This window comes from Bos indicus, chromosome 29, assembly GCF_029378745.1.
Source record: "Bos indicus isolate NIAB-ARS_2022 breed Sahiwal x Tharparkar chromosome 29, NIAB-ARS_B.indTharparkar_mat_pri_1.0, whole genome shotgun sequence".
NCBI lineage: Eukaryota > Metazoa > Chordata > Mammalia > Artiodactyla > Bovidae > Bos > Bos indicus.
This window is the reverse complement of record NC_091788.1, coordinates 48,602,273-48,625,940: the sequence shown is the minus strand read 5'-3', so window position 1 is coordinate 48,625,940 and position 23,668 is coordinate 48,602,273. Positions and strand designations below refer to the sequence as shown.

The following is a 23,668-nucleotide window of genomic DNA, read 5'->3' as shown; positions in this document are numbered from 1 at the left end:
CCAGGATTTCTGTTCCGAGTCATTCCGAGCCCATTGCCATGAGGCATCTGCTCTCTTGTGATCATTTCCGTGTTTTGCTGTGCACTCGTGTGTTATTTCTTCCATCAGGACTTAGCCCTTGTGTCTGGTACCCGTGTGGATCCAGTTTGTCCGTCTCAGCACCGGAGGACCCGCCCCCTGGCCTGCTGGCTCGGCCCCTCCCGCTCTGTCATGGCTCCGGCTCGAGAGTCGTCTGGGGATTGCTTTTCTGTCGATGTGGCTCCAAGTCCACCATGAATGTTTACAGTCCCCCGAAGGAAGCTTTGATGCTCGGCGATAGGATCTCCTCTAGACCGCACGCAGCCACGTTGCAAAGCATTCCCTCTTGTGGTTGAGAAAAGGAGTCCGTTCAGAGGGATGGGTCAGCTCAGGGCTCCCCATCGGGGAGGATCAAGCTTAGACAGGCCGGACCCGCGGGCTCAGCCAGTCCAAGGCGATGCCGGACCGCTGAGCCAGTGCCTTACCTTGTGCGTACGGGACTGCTGCCTCCTGGGCGACACACCCAGGTTGGCGCCGATCAGCTGTGTTCGTTCAGTATGGTGGTGCCAGCCCCACGGAGCTATTGAGCCCTTGAAACGTGGCTAGTGCCGCAAGTTGAAATGTCAGTGTTTAACATGTCTTGAATTCCGGAAAATATATTATAAATATTCAGTGCAACTGGTTTTCTTCTTTTTTCTGTTTGAAACATGGCTACTTGGGAATTGAAAATTATATTTGTGGCTTCAATTCGGTAGCTGTCCCTCACTGCGGGCTGGGATCGGCTTCCTTATTTCTTCGTCCCCTGCCGCCGCCCCCGCCCCAAGTCCCTCCTGCTTCCACCTGGCATCCCTCCGTGTTGTTCTCAGATGGAGCCCCCTTTCTGCAGAGGTGATTCCTGGGTTCAGTAGTAGGACTTCATTGGAGGAACAGGGAGAGAGGTGAGAACTTCTCTTTTGTCAGCTTTCTACTCCAGGGTGGGCTCAATCCCACCTCTCAGAGAAACTGGGGGCCGAGGGGACCCCAGAACTAACCAGAGTGGATCAGGGTTCCAGAATGCTGGTGCTGGGGGCCCAGGTCCAGCCTTTGGGAGAACACTGGGCCTCAGAAAGGAGACGGGACCTAGACAAGTCCCAGTAGGTTTCCTGCGGGACCCCGACCCCCAGGGCTGAGCGGCTTCCCCTAAACCCTGAGGCCTGTGTGGGTTAGTGTAGACACTCCACCCAGAACAGGCCCAGTGAAATAACTTTTGGGGTTTATTCTCAAAAAACCCCAAAACACCTGGATTCTTACCGGAAGTGCCTGGGAGTAGTAGCATCGTTATCTAACATTCGCTGCTGCCCCTGGACAGAACAGGATTATTATTATGTAACATTCGCTGCTGCCCCTGGACACACGGACAGTTTTCTGGCCTCCACTGGAGTGTCTGCACAGCGCTCAGGCCACCGGGGTGTGCAGTCACCTGAAACGCACAGATTCCCCAGTGAAACGTGACCCGTGCTTGGCTGTGGGGTCAGTGACCTGTGGGGAGGAGGGGTGCTTTGGGGCTTTCCCAGAAGACAGGAAATACCTCCAGGGTAACGGACCACTCAGCCAGTGCCACGATGCTCCACGTCTTGAGGCAAAAATGATTTCTTTACCGGGCTTACTTAATTTCATTGTAATAAACAATGCCATCACATAGAATAGAATAAGATAAAATAAGAAAAAAGTTATGTATATCTTTGTGGGTAGCTTGATTATTATTATTTGCATTTTATTGCATTATTGTGGGTAGCTTATTATTATTTGCATTTTATTGCCAGCTTTTGTCAGAATACATGTCGTTGCCTACCTGTGCCAGGCACTTCCATGCCTGTGATCTCGTGGCGTCTTCACAGTCCACTCTGGGGGTGGAGGAAGTATTTTTATACCCATTTTACAGAAGGGGAAACTGAGGCCCAGAGAGGTGCAGTGACTGGGGTTTTGAGCCCAGCAGGTGCCTCTGTGCTTTGACCAGGACAGCCTCAGAGCTGGAGGGATGTGAGTGTTTTGTCCTGCGTCTCTCCCCCAGTGTCTGGCCATCCTGATGTCTCTGCTGACCACTTACTGTGAAGTCTGCCCAGCGCCTCTGTGTTTGGGTAGCCCCGTCCCCCAACCTCTGGGAGGAGGGACGAGGATGAAGGCAGGTTCAGCTTCTTGAGCATCCTTCTGACTCCAGCAGGCCCAGAGCCTGGACGGTGCCTTTGTCTTGGCAGGAATGTGTGTGTGTAGTGATCAGAGCATCCTCCTCCAAGGCTGTGGTCGGGGGTGTCCAGCGTCCGTGTGGGGAGTATCGCGGCCCAGGATGGAGCAGGGCTCCCGTGATTTTATGTCTCTGTTCCTGCTCCTGAGTCTTTGCAGCTTTGGGGAGTATTTGACTGGCCCCCCCCATGCATGCTCTGGTGTCCTCCAAGCAGGTGGTGCCTGTGCTCTGACACGTGACTGCTGTGTGACCTTGGGCCAGCCAGCTGACCTCTCTGGGCCTCAGTTTCTTCTTCCTGAAAATGGGGTAATGACATATCTCTGGCGACGTTGACCATTAAATGAAACCCCCTACATAAAGTTGAGACTGTTGTTACTGACCAGGGTTCTTGGCCTTCTTAATCAATAGAAATTGATCAGAGGCCACACAGGGGCCTCTGCTGCAGCAGGGGGAGCAGGAACAACCGGCAGGTTCCCTTGCTTCTTCGCTGAGGGGGAAGGAGCTAGTTGCTTACATGAGGTGAGGGTAGGTGTGTCCGGGGTCACACGGGTGGCTTAGGTGGTCTGCCTGCCCATTCGGTGGTGTTGAGTGGGGGGCTTGCCCAGTACCCTGCTCTTGCTCCCTGCTCTTCAGAAATGGCAGTTGGGTTTTTTGGTCTCTTTGTATCTTTCGTGCAGGATTTGCCCCAACTGCCCGTGCAGTGCTGTTTTCAGTTCCCGATGGTTTTTTGCTGGAGTAGAGGTGCGTCCAGGTGTGGGCACGGTGGCAAAGGGTGCCAGGTCCCAGCCCATCTCATGGAGATCCACCTGCGTGTGCCGTGAGGTGCTCACATCACCGTCGTTGGCAACACCTGTCTGCTCGAGCTGTTCCGATTGGACCTGGGCCACGTGCGGGTCGAGTCGGTGAACTCCCTTCCGCTCTCCTGCTGGCACCTCCCGTGCAGGCCCCGTTGTGGATTCCTGCCCCGTCTGGTCTCTGCACAGCTTCTGGTCTGAGCTGTGAGTGCATTGGGTTTATGGGGGGCTCAGGGTGACAGTGTGGGGGCAGGGACCCAGCAACCTCTCTGGGTACCAGTTGCCCCTGCAGGGGTCCTCGAAAGCCTTGGGGACCCATCCGAGCTCCTCTGCTCCCTGGTGCATTGGGGAGGTCCCTGGGGGGCTCCCAGCGGGGCTGACACCCCCCCACCCCCAGGATCTCCAGGGAGAGGTGGGGACTGTTCCAAGTGGGTCTTTTTGGCAATGCTTCTGGTTCATTTGAAACTTTATCCTGCAGTTGTTTATTGAAGAGGGAGGGGAGGGCCTGGAAGGTGGGGGTGGAGTATGTATTAAATCAGTGATCCTGGTAGGAGCCTTTTCTGGAAAGCCTGCACTGTGGCAGGGCAGGTAGGGCCTTTGGTGTTGGACAAGCCACAGCTCCGCTCTGCTTTGTGGCCGCTGCCTGCGTGAACCACCTGTGTGACCTTGGGCGTCACCTGCTCCTCCACCGTGTGGGGCTGGTCACCCCGACCTGATCAGTAACAATTAGATGGTGGTCTGTCAGCTACCAACCTGCGTAACAAAAGCCTGCAGAACGTAGGGTAGAATGAGAACTGCTCATTTCAGGGCCAGAGAGTAAATATTTTTTGCTTCATGCTGTAAAGTCTCTCTACAAAGCAACAGCAGTCATGGGCATTTTGTGAACAAATGGTCATGGCTGTGCCCCAATAAAACTTTATTTAGAGCAACAAGCCGTGGGCTGCATTTGGCCCACGCGCAGCAGTTTGCCAGCCCCTGGTTTATTTATCTCACCATTTGAGCAGGAGGGGGATGGGTGCTTCTTGTGGTCACTGAGTTCAGCCGTGGTCGGCTGGTGAGCAGGCGTCACTCACGTCGCTAGGGTGGGCTAGTTGTTGGCTGGGGGTGGGTGGTAACGGCGTCATCCAGCTCTCGCTGCTCCCCTCTGGCAGGCCAGCGTGGCCTGGTCCCTGGGAGGTCTCAGGGTCCCTGAGAACAGCAAGAGGGAGCAAGCGCCCGTGCGTCCCTTTGCTCTGGCCCGTTTGGCTGAAGCGAGTAGACTGGCCAAGGCCAGGGCACTGGGAGGCGCGTGCCCTGGGTGGGTTAGGGGCAGCCCCGTCTGCATCTAGTCCCCCCGCTGCTGGTCGCCATCACACTCACGAGCGAGGGCCCAGCTGGGGTTTCACGCTTTCAGGGGTCACGGGCTCTGTGGTTCAGCTGGCGGGCGTAATTAATACTTTAACTTCGCTCCTGAGTGATCTCACGTGGTAGCTGTTATGAGGCTCGTTTGCACCTGCACTTCTGCCCTCTCTGTCATGGAGCCAGAGCAGAAGCAGAGTTGAGAGTGTTCTCCGGAGGTCAGGGACCCACAGGGTCTTCTTTTGTGATGAGCGATTTTCAGAGGGAGCGGAGGGGCCATGGCAGAAAGGCAGGAGTGGGAGCTCTGGTCCAGGCGGAGCTGCTCAGCAGCTCTGGGAGCCCGGCCTCAGTTTTCTCGTCGGGAGAATGGGTAGATCAGGTGAAGTCACGTTCTTGCCTCCCCAGACTTTTAAGCCGTGGCACAGACAGTACAGTGGCGAGGCGCTGTCCACACTCTGGCACTCCCAGAGGGTCGCGGGAAGGTCAGCCTCAGAAAGGTGCTGGGACAGAAGCTGATGGAGGTGTTTTCCTGCTTTCCTCCTCATCCCTGAGAATGTTGGCGTTTGGCCTTGTTTTCAGGTTTTCTCTCCTCCCTTTCTCCATGAAGTGGACTCCGAATCCTTGTGCGCTTTTGCGAATGAGGTTCTTTATTATTGAGGTGAGATCACATAAAACCAACCATTTAAAAGTGTACAGCTCAGTGGCATTTAGCACAAAAAGTCCTGGTTCCGTCACCCACGAACAGTCCCATCCTTGCAGCCCCAGCAGCCGCCCTTCTGCTTTCTTCCGTCTTTGCGGACTGCCCTGCTCTGGACATTGCATGTAAGCGGCTGGTTCGACGGGAGGGCGTTTGTGTCTGGCTGCTCTCAGTGATTAGAACATTTCCAGTGTTCGTCTACCTCGTGGCCGCGTCAGGGCGGCGTCCCTCTTAACGCCTGAATTCTCTTCCCTTGTGTGGGTGGAGCACGTTTCCTCTGTTCTTCTGTCTCGGCTTCCCTGCTGGCTCAGTGGTAAAGAATCTGCCTGCCAGTGCAGGAGACGCAAGAGATGTGGGTTCGATCCCTGGGTCAGGAAGATCCCCTGGAGCAGGAAGTGGCAACCCACTCCAGTGTTCTTGCCTGGAGAATCCTATGGACAGAGGGGCTTGGTGGGCGACAGTCCACAGGGTCTCAGAGTCAGACATGACTGAGCGCCACCGCCCGCCACCAGCTTCTGTTGGTGGACTGTGGGTTGTTTCCACTTTTTGACTGTTCTGCATGATTCTGCTAGGAGCGTTCATTCTCATTCAGTTCAGTTCAGTTCAGTTGCTCATTTGTGTCCGACTCTGCGACCCCATGAACCACAGCACACCAGGCCTCCCTGTCCATCACCAACTCCCGGAGTCTACCCAAACCCATGTCCATCGAGTCGGTGATGCCATCCAACCATCTCATCCTCTGTCGTCCCCTTCTCCTCCTGCCTTCAATCCCTCCCAGTATCAGGGTCTTTACAAATGAGTCAGCTCTTCGCATGAGGTGGCCCAAGTACTGGAGTTTCAGCTTCAGCATCAGTCCTTCCAAAGAACACCCAGGGCTGATCTCCTTTAGGATGGACTGGTTGGATCTCCTTGCAGTCCAAGGGACTCTCAAGAGTCTTCTCCAACACCACAGTTCAAAAGCATCAATTCTTCTGCACTCAGCTTTCGTTATAGTCCAGCTCTCACATCCATACATCCATGTGTCTTTTTCAGTTTTAGTTTTATCAGAATATACGCCGAGGAGTGGTATTGCTGGGTTCATTCCTGTACTGGTTGGGTTTTTTTGTAAATATTTATTTATTGATTGATTGGTTTGTAATACTGGCTTGATTTCCGTCGTACTTTGACATGAATTAACGTAGGTTTACATTTGTGCCCTCCCTCTTGAATCTGCCTCCCACCTCCCGCCTCTTCCCACGCGCTAGGTTGTTCCAGAGCCCCCGCTGCAGTTCCCTGAGCGCATGCGCTGGTGTGATGCATCCGTGCTGCTCTCTTCACTCATCTCGCCCTCTCCCTCTTCTCCCCACCCTTGCCCACAAGTTTGTCCTCTTATGTCCGCATCTCCACTGCTGCTCTGCGAACAGATTCGTCAGGACCATCCTTCTAGAGCCCCTGTAGATGTGTTGATAACCGATATTTGTTTTCCTCTTTCTGACTTGACTCTGTATAACAGTCTCTGGGTTCATCCACCTCATTAGAACTGACTCAAGTGCATTCCTTTTTATGACTGAATAGTGTTGCATTGTATGTATACACCACAGCTTCTTTACCCATCCATGTTCCCTTAGGATGGACTGGTTGGATCTCCTTGCAGTCCATGGGACTCTCAAGAGTCTTCTCCAACACCACAGTTCAAAGCCATCCATTCTTTGGCACTCAGCTTTCTCTATGGTCCAACTCTCACATCCATCCATCCGTGTGTCTTTTTCAGTTTTGGTTTCTTCAGAGTATACGCCTAGAAGTGGTATTGCTGGGTCCATTCCTGTACTTTAGTTTTTGATGAAACAGCTTCTTTTCACCTTTGGCAGAACCAGGTTCCTCCCTCTTGAAAGGACCTGTAGTCACGGGGCCATTCCTGCCTTTCTGGATCAGAGAGAGGTGGTGACATGTGCTCTGATGGGGCCCTCAGGGGAAGCCTTCTGTGCCTGCTCTGTTAATCTCCAGGGCTAGGGTGACCCTCATGCATTCCCATCTCACACAGTTAGCTGGGACATGGTCAGGGGTGGCTGCAGAGTAGAGCTGTAGACCAGGCAGCTGGATTCCAGGAACTCTGCTCATGTGGAGGGTGTCCCTGGGGATGGGGCACAGGCTGGTGCCTCCTGACTCCCAGCCCAGGACACCGGGCCACTCTGTGCCCGGGGTGAGTCCTCAGGGTTACAGAGCTGTTTCAGGACGCTTCATAATTACGATTTCCATCTCCCCAGGAATGATGAGCACTTCTAAAAATAGCTGCAGAATGCTGAAGGCTAACCTTTTAAAACAGTTCAATAATTTAGTTATTCTCCAGTGGGGACAGGGAGGATTGCTGTAAAGTGGGTGCTTTTAAAATTTCCTAGAACCCAGTCGCTGCTCGCTTTTTTCCCCCCAGCAATTTGAGATGTAGTTTGCATACCATGCAGTCCACACGAAGGGTAGAATGCTCAGCCGTTACCCCAGATAATTCTGGGACATTTCTGTCCCCCTTGAAACAAACCCTGTACCTGTGAACAGCCTGCCCCCGACTCCCATCCCCACCTTCCCGGCCTCGGCAGCCTCCTGTCTGCTTTCTGTCTCCCTGCGTGTGCCTGCTCCCAGCGTTTCATGTAAATGGAACCGTTGTGACTGACTTCCTTCACTCAGCGTCCTGTTTTCAGGGTTCACCCGGTGTGTGGTGTGTCAGAGCGTCGGGACTGAGTGTGGCTCCGTGGCATGGCCGGATCACGTTTTATTCATGTACTCGTGGGTTGCTGGATGTACAGATTGCTTCCACTTTTTGGCTGTGAGGAAGAGAGCTGCTATGAAGATTAGGGGTCAGGTTTTCTGGTGGTCATATGTGCCTTTTGTTAAGCTTAAAATTTTTTAAAAATTCATTTTTGGTTGCACTGGGTCTTCATTGCTACGAGGGCGTTTCTCTGGTTGCAGCGAGCAGGGCCACTCTTGGCTGCTGTGCTTGGGCTTCTCACTGCCGTGGGTTATCTTGTTGCAGAGCATGGGCTCCGGAGCACATGGCCTTATTCGTTGCTCGGGGGCTTGTGGAATCTTCCCAGACCAGGGATCAAACCCGTGTCCCCTGTATTGGCAGGTGGATCCTTAAGTACTGGGCCACCAGGGAAGTCCCGGACCTAATGTTTTATCAAGTTTGGGTGCACGTCTTGAAATAGAATCACGTATCTTCGGTCACAGGCAGCTCTGTGTAACTTCATTTGTTCTGTTTTACACGACGTACTTTATAAAATAAAAAGAACCTCTTTATTTTAGCAATAATTGCAGTTGTAAGAAAGAATCCAGAGCCGTCCTGCGTACCCTCTACCCTGTCTGCCCCACACGTCGTATCCTGCAGAACCAAGTGACGACATTTAGTAGGACGCTGACAATGTCACGGTCAGGGTACAAGCGTCGCCATCAGCACCAGCGTCTCTCACAGACTCCCTCCTGCCTCACCTGCTTTTCAGCCCCTGGCAACCCCTAATCTGTCTTCTATCTCCATAAGTTATTCCAGTAGTTATGCAGAAATGGAATTATGCAGTCAATCAGCTCTCTGGAGTTGGCCTCTCTGTCATCAGATCTGTAGAGGGGCTTCCCTGGTGGTTCCCTGGCGTAGGAGGTGGCTCCACCCCAGTATTCTTGCCTGGAGAACCCCATGGACAGAGGAGCCTGGCAGGCTAGAGTCCATGGGGTCACAAAGAGTTGGACATGACTGAGCGACTGACACTTTCGCTTCTACTTTTCAAGCATTAATGTTGTGGGTTTTGTGTGAACGTTGGTCTTCATTTCTCTGGGATAAATGCCCACGCATGCCGTCTCTGGGTTGCACAGTAGCTGCGTGTTTAGATTTTTAAGAAAGTGCTGCACTTCCCTGCATGCTGTTTCATTTTATATTCCCATCGGCCCCGTGAGAGCTTGTCCAGCTTCTCCCCAGCGTTGGGTGTTACTGTGTCCTGCGTTGGCCAGGCTGGTGTAGGGACGTCTCCCTGAGGTCTTCGCTTGCCTCGTCTTAGTGGCTGATGGTGTTTTGAACATCGTCTCGTGTGCCCCTTTGCCATCTGGCTGCCTTCCTTTGTATAATGTCTCTGCATGTCTTTTCTCCCTGTCTTAATTGGATGGTCTTTTTTTTTTTTTTTTTTAATCCTGTTAAGTTTTGAGAGCTCTTTATACTCTGAACACCAGTCCTCTGTTGAATGTGCACTTTGCAGGCATTTTCTCCCAGTCTGTGATTTGTATCTGTATCCTCTTTTTCACAGAACGAAAGGTTTTGAGTTTTTTGAGGTCTGATTTATCAGCTTTTCTGTGTGTGGCTCGTGCTTTTGACATCCTTTCGGCATTCCTAACCCTGGAGCCTAGAGATTGTCTCCTATGAGAATTTTTTCCCCCCAAAGTGGTATAGTTTTGCATTTTACATCTAAGTCAATGATTCATCCTTTTAAGAACTTTTTAAATTTTATTCAAAAAGTTGTAAAATTTATTGTTTACTTATTTTTAATTTTTTACACTGCACCGCACAGCGTGTGAGATCTTATTCTCCAGCCAGGGACTGAACTGACGCCCCCTGCATTGGGGGCTTGGCGTCTTAACCACTGCACCGCCAGGGAAGTCCCCCGTGATCTGTTTTGAGTTGACTTACTTTAATTGAAGTCTTGCTGATTGACAATGCTGAGTTCGTTTCCGGTGTCCAGCACAGTGGCTCAGTTATGCATTGCTGTTGTTTAGACGCCAAGTCGTGTCCCAACTCTTTTGCGACCCCGTGGACTGAAGCTGGCCAGGCTCCTCTGTCCATGAGATTTCCCAGGCAAGAATACTGGAACGTGTTGCCATTTCCTTCTCCAGGGGATCTTCCTGACCCAGGGATCGAACCTGTGTCTCCTGCCTTGGCAGGCGGATTCTTTACCACTGAGCCGCCAGGGAAGCCCTCAGTTATACATAGGTGGATAAGATGGATATATATCTATTCTTGTTCAAGTTCTTTTCTGTTGTAGGTTATTAAAAATATTGAATACAGTTCTTTGTGCTATACAATATGCTTCTGTTGTTCATCTATTTTGCTATATAATAGTGTTACCTATCTCCCCTGGAGAAGGAAATGGCACCCCACTCCAGTACTCTTGCCTGGAGAACCCCAGGGACAGAGGAGCCTGGCGGGCTACAGTCCATGGGGTGGTAAGAGTTGGACACGCCTGAGTGACTAAACCAGTGTGTCTATTAGTCCTAAACTCCTATTTATCCTCTCCGCCGCCCCTTCCGCCTTGGGAACCAAGGTTCGTTTTCTGTCTGTGAGTCTGTTTCTGTTTGTGGATAAGTTCCTTTTGTCATTCTTTGAGATTCCACACTTATGTAAGTGCTCATCCATTCTCTACTGATGGACATGTAGGTTGCGTCCACGTCTTGCCTACTGTGAATAGCGCGTCTGTGAACTGGGTGGTGGCGCGTGTATCTTTCTGAATAAGTTTCGTCTGTGTATACGCCCAGGAGTGGGATTGCTGGGTCATTCTGTAAGGCTCGGGTTGGTGGTGGTAGTTCAGTCACTAAGTCGTGTCCAACTCTTGCAACCCCATGGACTGTAGCCCGTCAGGCTCCTCTGTCCATTGGATTCTCCAGGCAAGAATACTGGCGTGGGTTGCCATTCCCTTCTCCAGGGGAACTTCCCGACCCAGGGATTGAACCTTGGTCTCCTGCACTGTAGGCAGATTCTTTACTGTCTGAGGGCTTCCCTGGTGGCTCAGCTGGTAAAGAATCTGCCTGCAATGCGGGAGACCTGGGTTCGATCCCTGGGTTGGGAAGATCCCCTGGAGAAGGGGATGGCTACCCACTCCAGTATTCTAACCTAGAGAATTCCATGGACTGTATAGTCCATGGGGTCACAAAGAGTCGACTCGACTGAGCGACTTGCAGTTACTGTCTGAGCCACTGGGGAAGCCTAAGCCCTTAGATGTTCTTTTATTTTTCACTGATTTCTGTAGACTTCAGCATACAAGTTTTGTTACATTCACACCTAAGTAGTTTTTTGAGAAGTTAAAAATGGTATTGGATTATACATTTGGTTGTCCACATGTTCATTGCTAGTACAGGAGGATACAGTTGACTTTTATATGTTGATGCTGTATTTTGTGACCTTGTTCAACTCATTATTTGTAGGAAGTGTTGTCTTGGAGTGGAGAGGGCAATGGCACCCCACTCCAGTACTCTTGCCTGGCAAATCCCATGGACGGAGGAGCCTGGTGGGCTGCAGTCCATGGGGTCGCGAAGAGTCGGACACAACTGAGCAACTTCACTTTCACTTTTCACTTTCCTGCATTGGAGAAGGAAACGGCAACCCACTCCAGTGTTCTTGCCTGGAGAATCCCAGGGACGGGGGAGCCTGGTGGGCTGCCGTCTGTGGGGTCACACAGAGTCGGACACGACTGAAGTGACTTAGCAGCAGCAGCAGCAGCAGCAGCAATTGTCTTGGAGATTCCTTGTAATTTTTTACAGTCTTGTCATCTGCGAATGGGGGCGGTTTTATTTCTATCTTCCTGATCAGGGGGCTTCTCTGGTGGCTCAGACAGTAAAGGATTGCAGGAGACCCGAGTTCGATACCTGGGTCGAGAAGATCCCCTGGAGTAGGAAACGGGCTACCCACTCCAGTACTCTTGCCTGGAGAATCCCATGGACAGAGGAGCCTATCGGGCTGCAGTCCACAGTGTTGAGGTGTCGGGCACGACTGAGTGACTAACACTTTCACTTTCCTGGTCTGTATGCTTTATATCTTCTTTTCTTGCCTCTTCTATTACCTGGAACGTCTACTGCTGTGTTGAGTGAAAACGGTTAGAGCAGACATCCTTGTTCCTGGTCACAGAAGGAAAGCATTTTGTCTTTCCCTATTTGGAATAACGTTAGCTGATTACATGAAGTTTTGCAGATGCTCTTGATCAGGTTGAAGAATTTCCCTTCTTCCTTTTTTGTGGGGGGAGAATTTGTCACAGATGTTGAATTGTGTCAAGTGCTTTTTCTGCATTGATTGCTTTGACTGTGTAATTTTCCTTCTTTATTGGTATAGCATATCACATAAGTTAATTAAAAAAAAAAAAAATATCGAACCAGCCCAGCATTCCAGAAATAAACCTTACTTGTCTTGATCTATAATTCTTCTCTTATACAGTAATTGCTTAACTCTTATTTGTTAATATTTTGTTAAAGATTTTTTCCCATCTATATTTGACGGATATGGGCCTGTGATTTTCTCTTCGTATAGTTTTAGTATCAGTATCATGCTGCTAAGTAGCTTCAGTCGTGTCTGAATCTGTGTGACCCCATAGACAGTAGCCCACCAGGCATCTCTGTCCCTGGGGTTCTCAAGGCAAGAACACTGGAGTAGGTTGCCATTTCTTTCTCCAATGCATGAAAGTGAAAAGTGAAAGTGAAGTCGCTCAGTCATGTCCGTCTCTTATACTATACAGTATCTTCCAGAAAACAAAATCCAATTGATTTTATGGAACCAATATGATCATACTGGATTCTGTTTTCTGGAAGATATTGTATAGTGTATACTCAGTTATTCAGTTGTGTCTGACTCTTTGCAGCCTCATGGACTGCAGCCCGCCAGGCTCTTCTGTCCACTTGAGTTTTCCAGCAATAATACTGGAATGGGTTGCCATTTCCTACTCCAGATATTGTATAGAATTGATCCTAATTCTCTGAACATTTCACGGAATTCTCTGGTGAAACTATCTGGGTGTGGAGATTTCCTCTTTCTTACAAAAGCGTGTGTTTTATAATGAGGAACTCAATCTTCTTAATAGCTGTAGGGCTTCTCCGATTACCTATTTCATACAGAATGAGTTGTAACCGTTTGCATTTCTTAAAGAATTGGTTTCTTTTGTTTGTATCGTCTAACTTAAGCGTGTGGAGCTGTTTATCCTTTTGGTGCCTGCAGGCTCTATAATAATATCCTCCATTACATTCCTGGAATTGGTAATTTGAGCCTTTTCTGTCTGTTTTGGTTAGTTTTGTCAATTTTATTGACTTTTACAAAGAGCCAGCTCATCATTTCATTGATTTTCTCTATTGTTTTTTTGGTTTTGTTTTTATTTATCTTCACTGTTTTGATTATTTCCTTCCTTCCTTCAAACCTTTGCTTTGGATTTATTTTCCTCACCTTTTCCTAGCTTCCTGAGATGGGAACTTAGACTTTGATATTCAATTACCCTTTTTTTTTTTTCCTGCTCTGTATTTTCTTTAAAAAAACAAATTTACTGGAGCGTTGTTGATATTTAGTCGCTCAGTCATGTCTGACTCTTCATGACCCCATGGACTGTAGCCCACCAGACTCCTCTGTCCATGGGATTCTCCAGGCAAGAGTACTGGAGTGGGTTGCCATTCCCTTCTGCAGGGGAGCTTCCCGACTCCAGGATTAAACCTCCGTCTCCTGCACTGGCAGCAGGTTCTTTGCCCCTGAGTCAGCAGGGAAGCCCTTCTGCTGGAGTGTAGTTGACTTAAAACGTTGTGTTAGTTTCTGTTGTACGGCAGCATGACTTTCTGATGGTGTGAAAGTGACATATTCGGTAGAGACTCTTCTTTGAATCTTGACCTTTGATCTTTCTGGGCCTGTGACATGTGGAACCATCCTCTGTCGTGGGCGGGAGCAGTGAGCCTCGGCTCCCGCCAGCCACGTGGTCACGGGTGCGCAGCCAACGCGCAACCGCTCTGCACCCTGACGACCGTTCTGGTTTTCACTTTCAGGACAGTTTTCGGTAAATGTAGTGAGATAGTCAGCAAGTCGTCATAAAGTAGGCTTCGTGTTAGATCATTCGGTGCAGCCATAGGCTAATGAAAGTGTTCTGACAATGCTGAAAGGAGGTGAGACTGAGCTGTGATGTCCAGGTGGGTGTATTATGTGCATTTTTGAGTTACGATATTTTCTACTTATGATGGGTTTACCCAGATGTCACCCCATCATATATCAGGGAAGATCTGTGTTTCCTTGTTGGGATTTTCTGTTCTGTTTTTCAGTGAGGTTTTCTGTTTTCACGTGTCGAGGCATTTTTGGTTTTGCCGCTTCAGACTCAGATTCAGCGCTGACATCCCTGTCCCCTGAGCGTTGCCAGCCGCTGGCTGTGCTTCACCCATCTGAGATCTCCTGGTTTGGGGGATTATGAGTGATTTTCGGTGGAAATGTGCACAGCTGTGCGTTCTGTCGTGCGCCGCGGGCCTCGCTGAGCCTGCTGCTTTAGCCTGTTTGTCTGGACGTCACAGGGAAGCCGTGCTGCCTCGTTACTGCCTGCAGACGGCCAGGGTCCTCGGTTGGCCCCCGCTGACACCCCAGTGGGGAGGGCCCTTGTTGCTGGTGGGGGAGGGGACCTGCTCCCACGTGGCCTCCACGGATACGAGGTGGGCGTGGCCTCACTTGCTGGCGACGGGGAGGGTCCCGACTCAGCCCTCTTCTGACCTCTTCACTGAGATGGGGGCGTGCCGTGTGTGTGCGGAAATCCAGGCTCCACGTGGTGTCTGCGTTGATACTGTGGAACTGGAGGAGGATGCGTGCCTGCTCGGCGGGGAAGAAAGTTCCAGCTCCATGGCTTGGTTTATCTGCCCCCTCCCTCCCCGTGGAGGTTTGAGTGCCTGTGACGGCCACGCGAGGGGAAGTCCAGGCTCCCCCCTTGCCCTCTGCTCCTGGGACGCAGGGTGGGGGCCGCAGTTCTTCTGTGACATCCAGGTGGAGTAGTGGAGTGATTGTCTGAATTTTTTTTTTTTCCTGTTTCGCTGCCATTTTCCTGGTTTTTTCTGGAGAGAGTAGTCATTCTTTGCAGCTTTTTTTTTTTTTCCTGCTTCTACTGATGTTTCAGCTGAAGCTCCAGTCGTTTGGCCACCTGATGTGAAGAGCTGATTCTCTGGAAAAGGCCCTGATGCTGGGAAAGACTGAGGGTAGGAGGAGAAGGGGGCAACAGAGGATGAGATGGTTGGGTGGCATCACTGACTCAATAGACATGAGTTTGAGCAAGCTCCAGGAGGTAGTGGAGGACAGGGGAGTCTGGCGTGCTGCAGTCCGTGGGGTCACAAAGAGTCAGACACGACTGAACGACTGAAGGACAGCAACTGGTGTTTCTGGCTCTCCGGCTTCTTAGCTGCCAATCTGGGATAAGAGGCAAAAACCCAGCTCAGAGAAGCGACCGCTGTGCCATTCCCTGCAGCCCTGGGCGCCGACCGGCCTGCCTTCTCTCCACCCCCTGCAGCCCTGGGCCCCGACTGGCCTGCCTTCTCTCCACCCCTCAGAGTCTTCGGTTTGTTTCTTGTGCAGCATCCTGGGGTTTCCGTTGCACGTCTTGGGAGGAGTGGGGGAAAGTGTGTCTATGCCATCTTTCAGGAAGCAGAAATGCAGCCGCTGGTTTTCAGCTCGCAGGCATCAGAGCGCTTGCAGTTCTGACCTCCATGTCCTCGTGGAGCCTCTGTCTGACCGCGCCCTGGTTGTCTCTCACAGCTCTGGACATGTCTCCTGTCTCCTTGCCTTGACCCATCGGAGCGCGGCCGGTTCTGGTTCCGAGAAGCCTTCCTGCGGGGCCCAGTCTGCCAGCGCCTCTGGTGAGTTAGAACATCTTCAGTGCTGTGGTGTGGACTGCCTCCCCACTTTGGCACCCCGGCCAGAGGATGGCAGTTCCTCATGGCCAGGGCCCCAGTGCCTGAGTCAGAGTTGCGGGGGGGTTATCCTGGGTGCTGGAAGTACACACCTGCCCTTGCTGCCCAGTTAGTGTGACCTTGGGGGGACTCACCGGGACTGCGGCTCTTCATCTCTGCTCCGAGATGCCCTGGCTGGGAGGGTGGATGGTGGAGGAGGTGTGACGGGCGCCCTGCCTCCGCTGTTTCCTGGACCAGGAGATGCGGGCTTGTGTCCAGCGTGGGGACCACAGAGGGAAGCCCACAACCTGAGGTTCGGCAGAGCTGAGATGTGCTCTGAGCTTGCAGTCTGACGCCCATTGCTGGTTGCATGTTGACCATCTCCTGTGTGCCCTCTCTGGTGTTGTTTATCTGTAATATGTGCTTATAATCAGTGTTTTCAGAGTGTGGCCTGGATACTGGGCTTCACCACGGCCGACCTCGTGAGGCAGGGGCACTGACCGCCATCCTTGGGTGAGGGCCTGGGCCCCCATCGGTGAGACCCCCTGCTCCCTGCCTCGCTGGTCCTGAGAGGCTCCGCCTGGTCCTGGCTCTGCACACCCCGAGCTCTCTCTGCTGTCACACTCGGCCGCCCAGCCTGGGGACCAGAAAGGCAGGTCTGTGAGGTCCGCTCCTGCTCGGACATATTTTTCAGACTTTTGAAAAAATGTATCGCCTATCCAAGGAGACGCTTTAGACCCTTGTTCCAAATTGTCCACCCCAGCGAGATTTTAATACATGGACGTGCTGTGTATCTGTTTATGTTCTGCTTGTATATCGCTGCTTTCTGCTTAAGAACACTGAGACCCGTTGCATCTTCCCAGATTCCGATGAGAAGGAGAAGAACGTCCTAGGCTTACAAATAGCCCAGGCAGGAGCGGAGTGTCAGGGCCACTGCCCCAGCCCTGGTCACCTTCAGCTTGTGGGGGGTGGGTGCTGCTACCCCTGGCTTCTCAGGCCTCCAGTCCTGCCTGAGATCCAGTTCAGCCCCTCTCCCTGTCCTTGTGCAAGCCTTCCGGAAAGGTCGTTGTCCCCCCGTATGCCCCGAGTTGCTTCTCTGGCCCCTGCTGCCGCCCTCCCCTGGGTGCACGTGGGCACTGTCCTGGCAGGAGGGTGGTGATGGGGCTCCGGGAGGACCAGCCCTGCTCTTCCGGCCAAGCAGGCAGAGTCTGCAGTCCCCTTGTCCTCTGTCTGTCCAAGAAGCTGCATGCAGTTCCCTTGTGGGGAAGCCCCTGGTGCCAATTCCCCATGGCTGCTCACTCGCGTGGCTCCGCAGAGAGCTGACAGGTGGGTGCACACCGTGGGTGGCTCAAGCAGAAGCTGTGGCCGCCCTTTCCTCTAGCAGCGGAGCAGGCTCGGAGAAGGAGATGTCCAGGCTGGCGGGAAGGTCCCGCACTTGGGTGAGCTGCGTGGCCTTGTCCCCACCCTCGGGCTCCGGACCTGGGCCTTGCTTAGGTTTGTTATGGTGGCAGCCGGGGCAGGGCACTGAGCCCACCAGCAGCATGTTTCTGCGTTTTTGGGGTGCTGTCTGCCCCAGGCCGGGTTGGGGGCTTGTTGGCTCATGACCAGGTCGAACCTCCCTGGGCCTGGGTTTGTACCAAGGCCCGCTCACCTCCTCCTGCCTCCTTTCTGAGAAAAGGCCCCTTGATCACTCGACCCGAGCGTTTGCCTGTCCCCGGCCTGGCATTGGGAACCCTGCATCAGGGCTGGGCCTCCAGCTGCTTCTTAGGGAACTCCTCTCCGTTGGCCCCAAGTGGTGGGGGCTGTGGTCTCAGAATCCGTCTCTGTGGCCATGGTCACTGATGTGCCAGGGGAAGAGAGGAAGAACGGCTGGACCGGGCGGCCCTTTAGGCCCAGAGTGGACACGCTGTCAGCTTGCTCTGCCGGCCAGGGTGCCTTTCCCACGCAGCGTTGGTCATCTCCAGGACAGGGGGCCCCGGGGGGCCGGGTGTTCACAGAGAGATGAGCCCCAGGGCAGCCTCCCAAGGCCTCTCAGCTGGAGAAGGATGGTGGTCCTGTGCTGTGGATGGAGGGGGGCAGTTTCCGTCTCTCAGGGGTCAGTCTTCGTGAACCCAGGAAGTGCTACGTCCTGAGTGGGTTGGGGGAACGGAGGCAGAATTTTCCATCAGGCCCGGGTTTTTCTGCGCGCTTCATCTCCCTCTCAGCTGTTTTTCCTGCATCCTCTGGTGTCCCGTGAAGGGACCCTGCCCTTCAGCGACCTCCGGATGTCCTAGAGGCCGCTGTTCATCGTGGACGCCCCTGCGTGGGCGCCCCACGGCCCCATCCTGGCCACCATGTCCCCTTGCAGTGGAGATGGTCATCACGTAGCAAAGCGGTGTGGATTCTGAGTTTCAGGCCTTTGGAAGCGATCCCCTCCTGCTGCCATTCGGAAAAACATGGAAAATGACCCTCGGGTGGTAATTTAGGGAGCAGCCAGAATGTCACGTAATGGGTGGCAGAGGGTTTCACTTTCGAGTAATGGAGTTAATGCACAGTTAAATTAACGTGATGCCTTCAACCGTCTCCTCCTCTGTCGTGCGTCCCCTTCTCTATCTGCCCTCAGCCTTTCCCAGCATCAGGGTCTTTTCGAGTCAGTGAATTCTCACCCATGAGTCACAGCGCTCGCTTGGACGAATGCAGAGATTCCGTTTTCATGAAGCTGTTCTCAGTCGCTAACTTGTGTCTGACGCTTTGCGACCCCACGGACACCAGGCTTCTCTGTCCTTCACCATGAACCCTAAGGGTCCTGTGATGTACAGATTACCCAGGATTATCTCACTGGGCCTTTAATCCGTCACAAGAGGCCTTACGACAGGCAGGTCTGAGCAGAGGAGACCCGTGAAGGCAGGGGCTGGGGGACGCAGCCATGAGCTGGGACACCCGGAGCCCCTGGAGGCCGGAAGAGGCTGGAAGGCCCCTCCCCGAGAGCCTTTGGAGGGAGCCAGCTCTGCGACGCCTGGATTTCCGTCCCGTGAACCTGTTCCCAGACTTTCAGCCTCCAGGACTGGGAGACGATACGTTTGTGCTGCTCTGAGCGGCCCAGCCTGGGGCCCTTTGTCACAGCAGACCCTGGACGGTCATCTACCGCATGAATCCCGATTTCACTGTGGTCGGGAGACAGGGTCATATTTCAGTGAAGAGGAAGGGAAGTGGGGCCTTGTGTGTGGCTAGGGCTAAGGATTTGAACAGGCTTACCTCGATGGCTAGCTGGTCACCACGGGAAGATGTGATGCCCTTTCCTCAGGTCACCGTGGCCCAGATGAGATCTTGGGGAGCGGGCTTGGCACTGGCGTGGGCAGGACTTCCATCACCCTGTCACTGTCTGCAGAACGCGCCCCCCCAGGTAAACTGCTGGGAGAGGCGTTTGGTTCAGTTGAGTTCAGTTCAGTTCCTCTGTCGTCACCTTCTTCTGTCTTCAGTCTTTCCCAGCGTCAGGGTCTTTTCCAATGAGTCGGCTCTTCGCATCAGGTGGCCAAAGTATTGGAGCTTCAGCTTCAGCTTCAGTCCTTCCAGTGAATATTCAGGACTGATTTCCTTTAGGAAAGCCCCGAGCACCCCTGCTCTCGGCCAGACTGAGCCTGAGTCCGCACGCCGGGTGCACACTGCTGAGCTCCACAGAAGTGCCCCGAGTGTTCCACACATTCAGAGTGTCCCCCACGAATGTCCACTTTCAGCGCTTCCATTGCTTCCGAGGCCTGGAGGTCAAGTGGGCACCCCAAGCCCTGCCCACACGCCTCCTGCCTTTGGTCTTTCTGGGCGGTTACATTCTGCTCCGGCCGCCCCAGGACCTGCACGTTTTACCAGGGCAGAGGGAGCAAGGAGGCCTGAGGGGTCAGGGAACCTGCCAGGCCATGCCCACCCGTCATGGCAGCATGCGGCTCCACACTTCCATGGGCATGTTTCCTGTGCCCAGTGGCTCCACCCCAGACGCATGGTTCTCACGTTTGCTCTGTGCGGCTCTCCTCCTTGTTCCCGACCCCTTGACTGTCTGGAGACCCCACCTCCCAGGAGGGTTCCCCGTCTCCACCCTTGCACGCTCTCTGAGACCATGCCCCCAGCTCCCAGGGCCTGCACAGGACGCAGCTGCACCCTCAGGCGTCTTGGGGCCACTGTGGGAACGAGCCCAGCACCCCTGGGTTTCCTTCTGCTCCTCTGCCCCCCGCTTCCTCCAAACACGTTAGACCTGGTCGCCCACTGAGAGAGGTGGGGAGGGAAACATCCCCCCGAGTCGGGAGGGGGACCCGAAGAGCTGATGCCGGAATGACCTCGGGCTTCGTAGAGCCCCGGGGTTGGAGTGTGACGTCGAGAAGGCCGAATGGGTCCAGGTGGACCGGAGTCCCCACGGGAGCTGCTGGTCTCCTCTGAGGACCGAGATGGAGGCCATGAGGTCTCGGGAAAGCCGTGCTGGTCGCTGTGCTCATCATGTAGATCCTCCCAGATCTCTCAGCTGAGGACCACGTTGTCATCTCGGCAGGCGGAGCCCTTCCCCCGGGCTGTGTGTGCGTGCCGGCCGCGTCTACCACAGCCCCTGCACGCAGCACCTGGGCCAACTCACCGATGCTCCCCGCAGGGGTGAGGATGATCGAGGATGAGGAAGAACTGGGTTTGTTGACCCAAATGGGTCATCCCAGTCCTAGGAAAAGGGCTGTGTTATTTAGTTTTTGACTTGGAACCTGAGCCAAAGAATGAGAACTCTTGGGCGTCTTGTTGAAATCGCAGGTTCTAAGGCCTCCTCCAGTTCAACAGGAATCTGCCTTGTTAGCTTACTAACCAAGTGATTCTGCTACGGGCCCCCCTGAGAACTCTGATTTAATGTTGAGTTGTGCTGTGCTTAGTTGAGCCATCGTGTCTGACTCTTTGGGATCCATGGACTGTAACATTGGGTTAAAGACCATTAAAACTCTGCCAAAACCATCAGGCTATGACCAGCTCCTGGGATGACAGCGTGGCTTTGCAGCCACATGTGTGCTTTATCTCTGAGCCTCCTGGCAGCCAGGGGGAAAAGGGAAAGCTGGGCTAGCAGAGCTCTCTTTTCTAGTATGAGTTCACCTGGAGAACAGGTTTTCTCAGTGCTCTTGTCTAGGAGGAACGTTCTCAAGTGGTGTCTTCAGTTGGCATTTGACCAGGAACGCCCCAGTAGTTTTCATATACTGTTTGACTTCAGTGAAAGCTGAGGACATAACAAAACCTTTTCTTAATTATTATTTTGGCTGTGATGGGTCTTCATTGCGGTGTGTGGCCTTGCAGCATGCAGGGAGCTTAGTTCCCTGACCAGGGATCAAACCCATGTCCCCTGTATTGCATGGAATATTCTCAATTGCTGCACCATCAGAGAAATCCCATAATGAAAACCTTTTTGAGATGGACACTATGCTGAGAGGTTCAAGTGTATTATAGTCTTGTATTTTGAAGTGATTCAGGCATAGAATTCATGGAACTGTGCCAAGGACAAGGCTTTTTGCAAAAGAGAATCGAAGAAAAGAGATAAAAGAGAGTTGAATGATTCTATAGCATGTGACTCCATTTTATATGAAATGTCCCCAAAAGGCAAATTTGTAGAGATAGAAAGTCATGAGTGGTTGCCAGGGGTGGTGGGGCTGGGGGTTTGGGAGGTGATGGCTGAGAATTATGGTGTTCTTGAGACTGTGTAACTGTTTTAGTGTGGACAGAGGTGATGGTCTACCCAACTCCATGATCACAGGAAAGCCTGCTGAATTGTATTTTCCTGAGAAAACTGTATGCAGGCCAAGAAACAGCAAAACTGGACATGGAACAATGGACTGGCTCCAAATCGGGAAAGGAGTACGTCAGGCTGCATATTGTTACCCTGCTTATTTAACTTATATGTAGAGTACATCATGTGAAATGCCAGGCTGGATGAAGCACAAGCTGGAATCAAGATTGCTGGGAGAAGTATCAATAACCTCGGATATGTAGATGACACCATCCTTATGGCAGAAAGTGACGAAGAACTAAAGAGCCTCTTGATGAAGGTGAAAGAGGAGAGTGAAAAAGCTGTTTTAAAAGTCAACATTCAAGAAATGAAGGTCATGGCATCTGGTCCCATCACTTCATGGCAAATAGGTGGGGAAACAATGGAAATCGTGACAGACTTTATTTTCTTGGGCTCCCAAATCACTGCGGATGGTGACTGCAGCCATGAAATTAAAAGACACCTGCTCCTTGGAAGAAAAGCTATGACAAACCTAGACAGCCTGTTACTTTGCGGACAGAGGTCTGTCCAGTCAAAGCTGCGGTTTTTTCCAGTAGTCACGTGTGGTTGTGAGAGTTGGACCATAAAGAAGGCTGAGTGCCGAGGAATTGATGCTTTTGAACTGTGGTGTTGCAGAAGACTCTTGAGAGTCCTTTGGACTGCAGGGAGATCCAACCAGTCAATCCTAAAGGAAATCCGTCCTGAATATTCATTAGAGGGACTGATGCTGATGCTGAAGCTCCAATACTTTGGCCACCTGATGTGAAGAGCTGACTCATTGGAAAAGACCCTGATGCTGGGAAGATTAAAGGCGGGAGGAGAAGGGGACGACAGAGGATGAGATTGCTGGATGGCATCGCTGATTGAATGGACATGAGTTTGAACAAACTTAGGGAGACAGTGAAGAACAGGGAAGCCTGGCGTGCTGCAGTCCATGGGGTCACAAAGAGTCGGACACGACTGAGTGACTGAATAGCAAGTGAGTTGTATGGCATGTGGATTAGATCTTCACCAAGCTGTTTTCAAAAAAGAATTGGTGACGTGTTTGCGTGTTACACTGACTCCAAGATTGTGTGCCGGAGAGTTGGAAAGAGACGCTTTGTCCCGATGGAGCCCCGCTCAGCTTCCTTGGGGGCAGGGAGGCCTCCAGGCCTGCAGTCTCCTGGGAGGCCTCTAAACCCTGGCCCCCGAGCAGCGGGCCAGCCCTCAGGTTAGCGGGGCTCCCGCCCTGGCCCCAGGGTGTGTGTCGTGTGTCTGAGGATCCCAGGCACTGATTATGTGCTCTCACACGTTGCTGTCTCTGTTCCCTGAGATATTTTTACCTCCAGGCCCGAGGCTGCTGAGCGAGATCTTTGGCGCAGGGCTTGCCCGCATCGAGGTGTGGAGGGTGGTTTCTCTGAGCCAAGCAGGCTGTGTGTCCTGGCTTCTCCCAGCAGAAGCTGGGTCTCTCCCGTCCTCTGAGCCCGTGCTGAGCGAGCGGAAGTAACCCGATGGAGTGAGTTAGTATCTGGTCTCAGGGTGGGGCTGGATTTACTGAGGTTCATAGAGACAGCTTCCTGGTAAGAAAGAAGTTAGATGAGAGTGAGAGTAAAGTGGTGTTCATGTGACTGTAAATGTATGTGTATCTCACGTCAGTGTTCTTGCCTGGAAAATCCCTCCCATGGACAGAGGAGCCTGGTGAGAGTGAATGCAAGTAAAGTGGTGTTCATGTGACTGTAAATGTATGTGTATCCCTCTGCAGTGTTCTTGCCTGGAGAATCCCTCCCATGGACAGAGGAGCCTGGTGAGCTACAGTCCATGGGGTCGCAAAAGAGTCAGATATGCTTAGCAACGAAACCACAGAGCACCAATAACAATCTGTTTCAGAAGAAAAAAGTCATGTAGCCACATCAGGAATTTTCTAGGTTTGGTGACACCGGGGCTTAACCACACATTCACAGGGGGATGGTTTTTGTGAACCAGCTCCAAAGGGCTGTGTTGGGGGAATCCGATTGTGAGCCTGGTTTCTGGAACTCCCTGCTGTTCTACAGCCCCGGGATGCACCCAGCAGAGGGTCTCACACAAGCCCCAGCTGGGCGGGGGCTGATGCCAGCCTGTGGTCCAGTTCTCCTGGAAGGGTCAGCTGCCGTGAGGCTTTAGAACTGTGGGGAGTCACCAACTCGTTGACTAAACCTTTTCTTGGAAGGAAGAAGGGAGAAGGCAGAATGTAGCTCACCAGAACAAACACATCAGCCTTCCGCCAAATGAGG

At 52.5% G+C, this 23,668-nt stretch overlaps 1 protein-coding gene across 2 annotated transcripts in view; it reads left to right on the top strand.

Annotated features, from left to right (window-relative positions):
• Nucleotides 1-23,668, top strand: part of SHANK2 (SH3 and multiple ankyrin repeat domains 2) — a 561,657-nt gene that overhangs the window by 17,290 nt on the left and 520,699 nt on the right. For both annotated transcript variants that reach the window (XM_070782471.1, XM_070782472.1), the window contains exon 2: nucleotides 15,534-15,634. The gene's annotated coding sequence lies outside the window, so the exon portion shown is untranslated. The remainder of the gene's footprint in view (nucleotides 1-15,533; nucleotides 15,635-23,668) is intronic.